The 14,276-nt window shown below is 33.4% G+C and overlaps 1 protein-coding gene across 4 annotated transcripts in view; it reads left to right on the top strand.

Moving 5' to 3' along the window:
- Positions 1–546: 546 nt before the first annotated feature.
- The window catches only part of CALCRL (calcitonin receptor like receptor), a 102,068-nt gene continuing 88,338 nt past the window's right edge, over positions 547–14,276 (top strand). For all 4 annotated transcript variants that reach the window (XM_027590246.2, XM_027590248.2, XM_027590247.2 and 1 more), the window contains exon 1: positions 547–776. The gene's annotated coding sequence lies outside the window, so the exon portion shown is untranslated. The remainder of the gene's footprint in view (positions 777–14,276) is intronic.

Genomic DNA, 14,276 nt, shown 5'->3' with positions numbered 1-14,276 from the left:
AACCTACAGGATAAAGTTTCATCATTTCATTGTGAAAAACTGATCGGGTAATGGCTCTGGTTATTAGAACTCAGTAAGAGTTGGATCACAGAGTTAATTATGATGGATGCAGGTATTATTTTTGTGTTTACTTATGAAGAAAGACATGTTAGATAATAGTTCCTCAATGCTTTGTAAAGTATAATTCAACACACACATGCACACACCACACTCACACTCCCCTAACTCCTTTAATTGTTGGAGCAGAATATTATATTCAGATTTCCTTCAAATCACAGGCAGCTCCATGTGGCAAGTTCTAACAGAACTCCGTCAAGGTGAAATCCAGCCAGCTTTGCTGCTAACAATGTATTCATACAGCATATGATCTCTGTCTGTTCAGGCTGCTTCTTGCTCATGTCTCAGAATAAGAAAGGAGTGCTGCTTTCCTGGGGTATGCTATTTGAGAAAGAAAGTAACCTAACACTAACTGCAGGCGGGGTCAGAGTGATGTAACAGGAAGCTCTGATGTTTCCCTTCTGCTGCTGAGCACATACAATGTGACAACACTTCCAATCTACTCAGAACAACCCTCTCTCTCCAGCAGAGAGTATCACCTCCTGATTTAGGATCATCAAGCTCTGCTAATTGGACCTCAGCCTGCCTGCGGGATTACATTGCAAGGCTTTCCCTGTCCCTCACCTTGCCCCGGGGGTAAATCTCTTCTGTGGAATCTCAGAAAATCAAATTCCATCCTAAGAATATTTCACCAAGAATTTCTTTAGAAGCTGTGCTGGGTAAGTACATTATTCAGAATAAATCTATGTATTCTGAATAGTATTCTCATTTAGTTTGGCAGTGTTTCTACTGTAGAATTTAGTGATATTGAAATAATATTGAAACATATTCTCATTTATTTCATATGTTAAAGAAACTCCAGTGTATTACTCCAAAATGTATACAAAATCTATTACTACTGGATATTATTATGTACAGTGATATTCTAGAAGATAAATTTAGCAAGTAATAAAAATCTAAATGGATTAAAAGGCATACTTCAAACAAGTAACTTAATCAGGGAACAATGCCTTTTAAAATTTGCTCTACTATTAGCTAGGCTTAAATTTTGACAGCTGGAAAACATTTCCCCCCCAGGAAGGGTCTTTAAACTTTTTATATAGTTAGTACTCTGAGAAAGGGGGGACAGAGTGACTACTTACGGGGTCCTGGAGTCTCAGTCACTCTGTAGTTGAACAAAATGGAGAATTAAAAGAAAAGTAATCACTTTGAATTTATTATGTGTCTTCTATTTGCCTTTCACCTTTATTTACACATATATATCTCCAACTATTGAACTAATAGAATTTTCATTGTTCATTGTTGCCAGATGTGGTTAAGTCTCTCTCTTGCTAACCCTGAATTGTTTCCGCCGTATTGGATCATGGGGTGGGCTACAAAAGAAAAAGAAAAAAAAAAAAAACCCAGCTAGGATTGAGAAAATGTTATTTGTCCATTAACTGTAATTTTACAACTCTTTAGCTAACAGCGTATTACTTCAATTTGTCTGGTATCCCTCTGCAGGCTTTTGGGGGAGGATGTGAAACAGAGATAACTGTGAAAAAAGAAAAGTAACAAAGTTTTCCCAAATATGTATGTCAGATTATTAAACATACAGATATCAATATGTATGTCAGGTTATTAAACAGAAATTAAAGTGTGTTAAAAAAATGTCCAGAAAAAAACTTACAGTACTGTTGAGATGAAACATCTGTTAATGCTTCCTTCACCAGTGCAGACTGTGCTGGACTGTTAGGAAACCATTGTCTACTCGGGTGTTGGTATAGAGCTGTCACAAATCTGTTGCTAAGAAAAATTAGCTGGCAGATTTGGGTTCAAATTATATTGACTGATATAATTTATTTATATAAAAATTAGATATCGGATTTGGGTTCAAATTATACTGACTGACATAATTTGACATAAGAATACACACACACACACACATATATATTCTTTCTCACCTATATAATTATACCCTGCAAAATGTCCTTCAGTGGAGAAATCCCGTACTTAATCACCCATAATCTGGCACAACAACAGTGGACTACAAACTCATTCTGAGTAACTCCCTCATAATTTTCTATGCATTTTTTCCACAAATTTCTCCAAATAATGGAAACTTCAATTGAGTCTTATTTTTGTGATTCTTAAAAATATTATGGCTGATTTCCTATTTCCTTTCCATCATCAAGTGTACTGAATTCCCTGACACATATGTAGAAATGGAAAGCGTGTTTTTAGAAGGTGACTTTGTAAATAGCCATTAGATAATTAGGGAAGGAAATGAAAAGAACACATTAAATGCCTAACCCAATGCCATCGATTAGTAACAAAAATTAAAATAGCATTATTTTTAATTTAGATTATTTTCTTAAAGGAGGTATTATGTTAATATTGTATTTTATAAAAAGGAACTCCCCATAATTTTCTTCCATAATTTAATTAAATTTTTAAAAGTGTACTAATAGTATAACTTATAGGTTTTTTTGTTTTTTGTTTGTTCGTTTTTTTCAGGAACTACTGTTGAAAACCACTAAGAACTGAATTTCGAAGGTCATTAGGCAAAGACTTGTTATTTGAGAAAATAATTGAAAGTTAGAAATAAGAACTCATATTATTATATTCTAAAGTTTGCTTTCCTTAATGATAAGAGAATATCAGAGGATCAATGCATGCTTTCAGCCATAAAGAATTAACTTCTTTTTAAGATGCTATAGGATCATAAAATTAATGCAGAGTCTAAGGCCAGTTCTAAGTATGAAACATAGGATTCAGAAATCATAACAATAATGTGAGCTGAAGTATGTTTTACCTGCAATATTCAGTTATCTTTAAGAAATGTGCTTAATTATTACTACAAGTTCTTTTTTTTCTAACATATCTTAGCACTTTCCAAAATATTGTTTTGTTAGTTAAAAAATGTAAACTTTTAGAATATATAAAACTTCATTCACTCTAAAAAACAAAGATTGGAAAAAACAAGAAAACAAAAAGAAATTAGAATTGGTTCTGTAATTTTAAAAATTGTGTTAAATGAGTGACCAAGGTGTATATACTTTACTCGCTGGTGATGCCTAGCATAAGTTTAAATGGAACAAAAATGCTAGCATATTTAGGAGAACCTTCACATTCACTGTATTTTACCATTATTTTATGCATAATGAATTTATTTCAGTAAGAAATTCAAAATAATATTAAGACAAAGAAAGATGACCTTATATGCTTTATGTTAATGTGGATAAATCTTTTGATAACACATAAAACTAATCAAACTTCAGTTAATAGTATTATTACATATTTTTAACTTACATCATTTTTGTGACCATTATAACACTATTTACTTTCAATTTTTAGCTCCATGGTTAAAATTTGATAGTAACTTAATTTATAAGAATTGTCTTAGAGATATTTATACAAAAATTAACAAAACATTTTTTAAAGGGTCAAAATATACATTCACAAAACAAAACTGATTTTATACTCTGTGTATGACTATCAACACAGCTTGAAAAAATAATTCTTATTTTAGAGATATCAGGATTATGGTATCAACTTTTCAAAAAACATATATATTCAAAGGACATTATTTGAAATCATTGGCTTTATTCTCTATCTTATCTTTGCTTAGGATTCAGAGATGGCATTAACCCCAAAGCATAAGCTGTATCATTGCATGGTGTTAATGAAAGACACTCAGTGTCAAATGTGTAGCACCTGAGTTTTTGACTCAATCAGACTAGCAGAATACTCTTAAGATGAAAAGTCAGTACATAACTGTTTAAAACATTTGTCTGTATCTGGGTTTGAAGTCCATGCATGAACTATAAACATTTATAATTTCTTAGGAAAGCGCTCTTTTTCTACCAAAGTACTTCTACCATGCAGCACTATTACATTATTTCAAGAAATAATAAGAAAATGTTTTGATGAAATTAGAAGGAAAATAAAAATTTACAAGAAACAGATCAGGGCTACAAACTAACCAGATATTTCAATTCCCATTTATTCCCATAGAATTCCCATAGGAATTCCTGCCCAAATTCCTTCATCAATAGCAGTTACACAACTCAAAGGATCCAGATAGTTTTCACACCTTAATTTTGGTTTACCTACCTATAATTGGGTTTATAATTTTGAAGATATAGAGTCTTAATTAGTATAAAATTGAAGCAGTAATAGGTAGAATACCTTTAATTGTAAAATTTGGAATGTAAGTATTGAGCTAGTGTTATTTAGGATAAAAGAACATATAATTAAATAAATTAAGTAAGCAAACCATTTAAATAATAGAAAATATATTTTTATACATTATATTGCCATTTCAATTTAAACAGAAAAGTCCTCAATAAATCTAGATTATTATTTTTTCATGTCTAATTAGTATTATAATTTTATTGGGCATTAAATCAATAATTTTTGCATTTTCCAATATTTGTGTAATCTTGAAAGCAAATTAGTTTTTAATTTAATAAATTATTTTACAAAAAATGAAGAAATGAATTTAATTTTTAACAACACAATAAAAGTCTTATTATTATTTAAAAATAAAAGAGAATCACTGGCTGTGAACTGAGTTAGAGTCTATGTTTATGAGATTACTAGTATTTTCAGATGATAATTACAAATATTTTCCTAGAACATGTTTCTTCCTTTTTTTCCTTTAGTTTGTTTACTTAAAAGAGATAGTATTCTACAAAACTAACACACTAATATATTATCGTTTGCAAAAGTGATCAAAATAGTGAATTTATTTTTTAAATGTAAAACAAGTTTTATCTTTTTATTCCTTTGTGCTTTGAATTAAATGTATGTTTTTTACCTTACTACCAACTAAAAGGTCAAAAATCTCAACACAGCTCAACCCAACATAAATATAAATAAATAAATAAATAAATAACCAACCTACCCCTATAGTATTAAGGCTATAGCTCTATACTTTATTGAGGTTGTTGGATGGAGCCCAATTTTCAGAGAAATCTTATTCCCCTTAACATGCAATGTATTTTTTAATTAGAAAATGTTAATATGGGGGCACCTGGGTGGCTCAGTTGGTTAAGCGACTGCCTTCGGCTCAGGTCATGATCCCGGGGTCCTGGGATCGAGTCCCACATCGGGCTCCCTGCTCAGTAAGGGAGCCTGCTTCTCCCTCTGACCCTCCCCCCTCTCATGTACTCTCTCTCTCTCATTCTCTCTCTCTCAAATAAATAAATAAATCTTTAAAAAAAATGTTAATATGGCATAGACTTTTGTATAAATCTGTCATTATTTTTCTATTTGTGTTTAGGTTAACCTGAGCTCAACTGTGTTTCTTATGAAACCACAGTGACTCCTGAGCATGTCATTTGGTATATTAAATAACAGTGATACAGTAAATGGCAACTATCTGGTTTATAAGAGTGCCCCTCTCCTCACAGCTTAGTCACGTGGAGGTTCATTAGCATATTCATGAGCACACAGGCTTGGTTTTAGCAATCAAACTAAGATAAATTTGTCTAATATCCAAGTATCAATTTCATAAATTCTGCAAATGAGTATTAATCGAGTCCATCTTCATTAACATGATACCAATTGTTGTTTAGATATTTGGGGCATAAACCTCAATTTTGCCTTCTTTCCAAGGATAATTTGAAGGGAAAATCGGAACTTTGGTAAGTACTAGAGAAGAATAAAGCATGTTATAACTGAAAATAAGGAGGATTAAAACTATGCGAAAAGCATGTCGTCAAAATGTGTGTGTGTGTACGTGCTTTTTTGCTTAACTCTGTAGTTGTTTTCAAATGTGAGGCAAAAGAGCAGACTTACTTTTACTTAAATAATGGAAACCTAATATTAGACTAACATGTTTAAATATTTTATTAATCAGTCTACATATGTCTTCTTCAAAAAGTTATTTTCAATAAAACGTTCCCTGTTTGCCACAACTGCCTAGAATGGAGTACATTTCAGACAGCATTCATGTCATACATAGTGAGGACGCTGCTACATTTTAATTTTATTAGATATTTTAGTTAGTGAACTGGGAGTTTAATTTCCCAGTTCACTAACTAAAATATCTTTGAACTTGTCAGGTTTATTTGGGTAAATATATATATATATATTGTCAGCTTAATCCTCTGGTCCTTGACATTATTAGATGAGTGCACATATCCTCATATTCCTGAGGGACAAATAAATTTTATTTTTGCCTCAAACAGGAGAGTCTGCCTTCCCGGCTGCAGTTCTCCCTCCCAAAGTTAGCAGTGGATGAATTTTTCCATACTGCACTAATACAGGAGAACCCCTTTTCAAAGGGTGGCTTGCCCTATTGAGATCATTTAGCTGATTTCTTTGAGGATTTGCCTTCTGCCGTGTACATTATTAATTACTCATGTATAAACTCATTTAACCTTCCCCAAAGCCTCAGGAATTATTATTATTGTTGTTGTTTATTGTTGCTTGCCAATAAGAAACTCCAAAATCAAGGCACAGAGCTTCTAAGTAATGGGCCCAAATCAGATAGTAATTCAAGTGGAGGTATCAAGAACTGAATCCTAGGAATCCAGACTCCAGAGCTCATGCTCTTAACCACTCTGCTTCCCTTTCCCATTGGTGGCTGGTATTTAGTCACCCCTAGTGTGAATGGATGCTGGTCCCCAAACCTTAGGTTAAAGTGCAGGTGGACCTCAGATATATTGAGGGTTTGGTTCTAGATCATCTCAATAAAGTGATACCATAATTAATAAAGCCAGCCGAATGAATTTTTTGGTTTCCCAGTACATATAAAAGTTATGTAAATAGTATAGTACAATAGCATTATGTTTAAAGAACAACACATATACCTTAATTAAAAAATACTGCTAAAATATGCCAACCATCATCTGGAGCTTTGAGTGAGTTGTAATGTTTTGCTGGTGGAAGGTCTTGCCTTGATGTTGATGGTGGCTGCTTTATCAACTAAGTTTATGGAGTATTCTAAATCCTTTGTTGTCATTTCAACAATCTTCACAGCATCTTTCCCAAGAATAGATTCCATTTCAAACCACTATCTTTGCTCATCCACAAATAGCAACTGCTCATCTGTTAAAGTTTGATCATGAGATTACAGCAATTCAGTCACATCCTCAGTCTCTCCTTCTAATTCTAGTTCTCTTGCTATTTCTACCACATCTTCAGTTATTTCCTCCACTGAAATCTTGAACCCCTCAAAGTCAGCCTTGAGGGTTGGAATCAGCTTCTCCCAAACTCCTGTGAATGTTGATATTTTGACCTTTTCCCATGAATCATGTATGTTTTTAATGGCATCTAAAATGGTGAATCCTTTCCAGAAGGTTTTCAGTTTATTTTGTCCAGATCCATCAGAGGAATCACTATCTATAGTAGTTTTAACCTTAGAAAATGTGTTTCTTAAATAATAAGACTTGAAAGTTGAAACTACTCCATTCATGGACTGCAGAATGGATGCTAAGCAGGCATGAGAACAACATTAATCAACATTCATTTCATTGTACATTAATCTCATTGTACAATCTCATTGTACATCAGACCTCTTGGGTGACCGGGTACATCTTCAATGAGCAGTAATCTTTTGAAAGGAATCATTTTTTTTCTGAGCAGTAGTTCTTGACAGTGGGCTTAAAATATTCAGTAAACCATGTTGTAAACAGATGTGCCATCCTCCAATCTTTGTTGTCCTATTTTATAGATCACAGGCAGAGTAGATTTAGCATAATCCTTACGGCTCTAGGATTTTTAAAATGGTAAATGAACACTGGCTTCAACTTGAAGTCACCAGCTGTATTAGCCCCTGACAGGAGAGTCAGTCTGTCCTTTGAAGCTTTGAAGAGGCATTGACTTTTCTTCTCTAGCTACGCAAGTCCTAGAGGACAACTTCTTCCTGTAGGAGGCTGTTTTGTGTACATTAAAAATCTGTTGTTTAGTGTGGCCACCTTCATTAATGATCTTAGGAAGATCTTCTGAATAATTTGCTGCAGCTTCTACATCAGCACTTGCTGCTTCACCTTGCACTTTCATGTTACAGAGATGGCTTCTTTCCTTAAACCTCATGAACAAACCTGAGCTAGCTTCAAACTTCTTATTCAGCTTCCTCACCTCTCTCAGCCTTCATAGATTGAAGAAAGTCAAGGTCATGCTCTGGATTAGGCTTTGGCTTAAGGGAATGTTATGGCTGGTTTGATCTTCCTTTTTATTTTTATTTTTTTAATTAATTAATTTATTTATTTATTTTTATGTAGTGTTCCATGATTCATTGTTTGTGTATAACACCCAGTGCTCCATGCAATACATGCCCTCCTTAATACCCAACACCAGGCTAACCCATCCTGAAACTTTCTCCATTATCATCAATAAGACTCTATAGTTCTCTCAATATTTGTGTGTTCACTGGAGTAGCACTTTTAATTTCCTTCAAGAACTTTTCCTTTGCATTCACAACTTGGCTAACTGGTACAAGAAAGCCAGCTTTTGACCTATCTCAGCTTTCAACATGTCTTCCTCACTAAGCTTAATCATTTCTAGCTTTTGATTTTAAATGGGAAATATGCGACTCTTCAACTTCAACATTTAGGGGCCATTGTAGGGTTATTTTTTTTTAAGATTTTATTTATTTATTTGAGAGAGAGAGAGAATGAGAGATAGAGAGCACGAGAGGGAAGAGGGTCAGAGGGAGAAGCAGACTCTCTGCTGAGCAGGGAGCCTGATGCCGGACTCGATCCTGGGACTCCAGGATCAAGACCTGAGCTGAAGGCAGTCGCTTAACCAACTGAGCCACCCAGGCACCCGGCCATTGTAGGGTTATTAATTGGCCTAATTTCAATATGGTTGTATCTTAGGGAATAGGGAGGCCCATGGAAAGGGACACAGACGGGTGAGCAGTCAGAATACACACAACATTTATTAAGTTTTCCATCTTATATTGGCATGGTCAGTGATGCCCAAAACAATTACTATAGTAAGATGAAAGAGCACTGACCGCAGATCACCATAATAATATAATAATAATGAAAAAGTTTGAAATACTCAGAGAATTACTAAAATGTGACACAGAGACATGAAGTTAGCAAGTGCTGTTGGACAAATGGTACTGATAAGCTTATTAAATGCAGGGTTACCAAAATCTTCAATTTGTAAAAAATACAATAGCCGAGAAGCCCAAGAAAATGAGACATGCCTGTGTATGGTAGGTAGAATCTGCAATTGGTAATTTCCCATCTTTCTTTCTGTATGCATTTTCTTCCACTAAGTTCCTTCATTTATACCTGTTTAACCCTCACCTTCCTCCAAACCAAACTCCCAGTAGTTACTCTCTATCCTCTGGTAGTTGAGAGTAGCTTGGGAAACAAAAATTTTGAAGAACTCTGTCTTCTTCAGAAAACCTCAGTGTTGCTCTTAAAGCCTTCAGCTAATTGGATGTGACCCAGACACATTATGCAGATAATCTCCTTTACTTGAAGTCAACTGATGTTAGATGTCAATCATATCTACAAAATACCTTTCAGCAACATCCAGACTAGTGTTTGATCAAACAGGGCACCATAGCCTGGCCAAGTTAACACATACATTTAACCGTTACAACTAGTTAGGGGCATTCGTCCATACTTGCTCTTTTTTCCCAAAAATTATTTAGGTTTTTAGATTTTGGAAATTCTTTAAAAATTCCTGCTGGAACAATAATTGGAATTGCAGTGTAGTCATTAGTTAGATTGAAAATGATTAACATCTTAATAATGTTAAGTCATCTAATTATGAGCATGGTATATATTCTCCAGTTACTCAGTGCTTTTTTTTTTTTTTGGAGAGGGGTGGAGTCTGATTTGGTTCTAAATATAGGTAGAAGAAACATTTAAAACAATAACATTATAAATGAGGGAGGCTGAAAGATATAAGGTTTCTACACTCTCCCCCAAAAATGTAGCTTGTTTTTGCTCTACATGATTCACATAAGACCTTTCAGAATTGTTCTTTCTTTTATGAAATTAAAGTCTGTTCTCCTTGCATATCTTATTTGGGGAACTTTCTGTTCACACCAGAATTTAATCCTATCAGAGAACAGTTATATGACTTATTGCTATGGAGGGGTGCTAGGGTTAAACAGACTGATCCTCAGTTTAGCAAGCACTCACAATGTGCCAGGCCCAGTGCTAGATGTTAAAGGTAAACAAGATAGGACCCCTGCTCTGGACAATACCAGCTCCACCTCCGTGCTCAATCCCGATTAAAGTATGAACTCTTGGGGTGCCTGGGTGGCTCAGTCATTAAGCGTCTGCCTTCGGCTCGGGTCATGATCCCAGCGTCCTGGGATCGAGCCTCGCATCAGGCTCCCTGCTCTGCGGGAAGCCTGCTTCTCCCTCTCCCGCTCCCCGTGCTTGTGTTCCCTCTCTTGCTGTGTCTCTCTCTGTCAAATAAATAAATAAAATCTTTAAAAAAAATAATAAAGTATGAACTCTTCATTTATTCTCCTGGCCTCCACTCGACTTTTCATCTTGTCCCAAGTTCAGGACTGAATGCCTGAAGCAGGATGTTTTCTAAAATGACAAAACTTGATAAATCAGATATTTTCTGTACATATTTATTATATTTGGGAAACCTTGGATTATAGATGAAACATAAAAAAAAAAAAAACCCAACCCTGAAATAAAGAACAGTCTAATGGACTCTACCTAGTTCACAATTGTATGTGCTTTGGTTAAGATACTCTGAAATATCTTATTTTCAACTGCTTCTAATATAACTTTGACTTTTCATACTTTAACAGAAAGATTTCCTCGTATCTAAATTGCAAACATCATGGTTGGGTAACAGAAACTGTTCATTTTAAAGACAGAATGTGTTTAAAGATATTTTAAGAATAAAGCTTTGAAGAATGCTTGGTTTCATTAATTTGAACAGAAAGGCCTTCAAATGAGATATGAGCAAGTATTAAGGTTTAGAAAAAACTGGCAGGGGTGAAGCCCATAAAATGATTTTCCTAAATATTGTTTAATATTTTAATTAATTGAATTCCTCACATGAGTTAACTTCCTTAATTATACACTTTCCAAAAGGATTTCCTGTGCTGTGTTCCATGTTATCAGTTCAAAATTATTAGAAAACACTTACTGAATCTTTTTGATCATAAAATTAATATATGTCCATATTTAATGAACCAGATTCCAGTCTACTTCCTTCAAAATAAATACACCTAAATTAACAAAGAGTTTATGTTTGAGTCATTGTATAACTCAAATATCCTTTAAAAATTCACTAATTGTATGATTTTTCAGATTTAATCCTGAAAGCTGATTATTCACTAAATTCTCAACGTCAACAAAAAACTACATATTTAAGGTTGCAAGCTCTCAACTATATCAGTTCCAGTACTCTCTGTACCATAAAGGACTATATGTTCAAAACTTTTCATGTTACATATAGTTCCTGAAGTTAGAGTCCTGAATAAGGTAAATAAATCTAGTTAATGGGTTTCTAACAGAAGTAGGAGACTCTAGCTCCATACGTCCTCAGAGGGTTTCGTTAAGTGTAACTATGATGTAGATCTTGAAGTAACATCTGCTTTAAGAAAAAAAGTTAGATTCCTACATTTAGACAACATTCCACTCCTAATTACTCAAAGTCATATAGACTTAAAGGATTGTTCTACATTCTGGTCTATGATTTTACTTCCAGATATAACTGCATAATTTTATAATCAGTGAAGGACACAGACTGTAAATAAAACGTATGAGCTTTTCTAGCTTTTCTATCAATTCTAACTTGGATAACACTTTAGAATTAAATTTATAATAAGCAACAAAGGTCATTGTGCATCATATTTATTGATATAAGATTATAATAGAAATTAATGAAGGAATACCTATTTGAATGAATTAACCAACTTTTTTAAGTTTATTATGTTTCCTTTACTCTTCATCATTTATCCGTCATTACAGCACCTGAATATAGAAAAAATGCTAATCTTCCTTATTTGTGGGCCTGTAGTTCCTGGATTCCAGACTTCAGTATTTCTTCTTCCTTTAGACAAATATACTTCTTGTTAGTACTTCTGGTATCAACTGGCATAAAATTGAAGAAAGGTAAACACATTATCTGAAACAAGATTAAAAATTATCTGTGGATTTCTTTTAAAGAGCATAGGATGCTCTTCTCTCAGAAATTCATATGCCACCTTCCTCTCCTCCCTGGAGTCTTTGCTCAGATACAGACCTTTTTTGGGGACCTAACCTAGACACTATTTAAAGTCAGCTACACCTACACCACCATAACCCTTTTGCTCATCTTCATCTATTTTAGTTTGTGCGAGCTTTTTCCTGTAACATCAATCCCATTGCAACAAACCATCAACTATAATTTACATATATTCTATGTTATTGTTTATTTTCTGTCCATATCTTTAACACATAAACTCTACAAGTACAAGCACTCTGCTTTTTTTTCACAAATATATCCTAAGCATCTAGATAAGTGCCTGAACCTAGTAGTGCTTAATACTGCTCAATAAATTATTAAATGAATGAATATGTTTCTTTGTATCAGTCTCCACAGAAAACTAGATGGTGACTCTGTGATTTTGTATGCAGTTATACAATAGATGCTAGAGCTGAAATTTTGAAGGTGTTAGAAACATGACCCATCGCCAAAGAGAAAATATTCAGAAACTAATTATCATTTTATTATTCTTAGGTCAACCTAATATTTATCCCACTGCTCTTATAAAGGGAAATAAATTAGTAAAGATGGTTTCTGTAACATAGTTAGTGTTCAGGTTTCACTGAATTCCAAGGAGTGACCTTTCAAACTAGGGTAAATGAGAAGGTTGCTTGGTATTTTAACACAAAATGTTGAAGCATTTCCTCAAATGGCCAAACAATGGCTGAACTTGGCAGAATTTCTTGTTGAAACTGGCAGACCTGCCAACTGTTGTCTCCCAACAAAAGTCTTACTCCATTACTTATTGCCTTTCTGGACAGTAACACTAAAAATTCTATAGAAGGAGGAAAAACTTAGCAGTGAAGTTGAAAAAAAGTAAAGCAATCATTTAAAATATGTATATATATATATATATATGTAGAATACAAGCTTGTTTAATTCACAAAAAATTGTACAACTGTGTGATAAGTTATGTGTTTGAAAATCTATTCTTTATCAAGCTTCTAAGTGTTGATTTTTAATATTTAAAGATAATTCTAAAAAGAAAACCAACTGTCAATGCCCTTTCATCCTTGTATAGTTTTGGACATTTTCCAAACATTAAGCCAAAGAATTTTTTTAATAAACTGAAATATATATTTGTCATTACATAAAGTCATGATTTGTTTGAGGGCTTCATGATGGGTTTTCACAAACTATATCTTCTGAATTGACTCATCTCACAAGTTATGATGATACTTGTTTTTTTAAATTCAGATTCTCTATGTGTTGAAATTCATATATTTAACTTTATTTTCTTTTAAAACAGAGTGCTAATCATTCATTTACCTAGAAATATCATAAGAGGGTTTTTTTCTTCTGAGCCCAGATACGCATGTCACTTGTGTGTAACAATAATAATTGTTATGAAAACATAAATGTTATGAAACAGTAATTTTCCTTTGAGAAAAAGACTGCTTCTTAAATTATGCTCATAATATTCAGAGAAAATGTGTATATAAAATGTGTTTAAGTTAGTTTACTGTTTATTTCAACATATCATCTAATAACACACTGGCTGAATTTTAAACCACAAGCAACAAAACCAGCTTGGATTAAACAACTCTCTGTCCTGAATGAAGTATTGCTCAAAACGTAAGAGCAAATTGTCAAATAGCTTCTTCTTCCCACCATCCTTTCCTATTCTTTAACTCTTCTTGCCTGACTTTATTGGATATGGTCATTATCAAATAATGTACTTATAATAAATTCTTGATTACAAAACATAAATGATAACAATGCCCTTATAAAAACTGTATTTTGTTTTAAGGATTAGTCTACATTCAATTTATTCTGGTATGTTTATAGATAGCATCACAACCCAATATTCTACAACACATTTTCTTTGTCCCAAGTAGCTTAAAATAGACAAAATTAATAATAATAAAATAAAGCTGAGACCAACAGACAATTGACAAATTTTAATCTAGATGAGCTTGGCAAAATGCTGAAAAAAAGCACTTAAAAATAAACTTTATATCAATAAAAGCCCCAATAGAAGTTTCAATTCAAGTACTTCATTTTAAAATATTTTACAGGGGAACCTGACTGGCTCAGTC

Source organism: Zalophus californianus, chromosome 3, assembly GCF_009762305.2.
Source record: "Zalophus californianus isolate mZalCal1 chromosome 3, mZalCal1.pri.v2, whole genome shotgun sequence".
NCBI lineage: Eukaryota > Metazoa > Chordata > Mammalia > Carnivora > Otariidae > Zalophus > Zalophus californianus.
The sequence above is the reverse complement of the archived record's forward strand: the minus strand, read 5'-3'. Positions and strand labels throughout refer to the sequence as shown.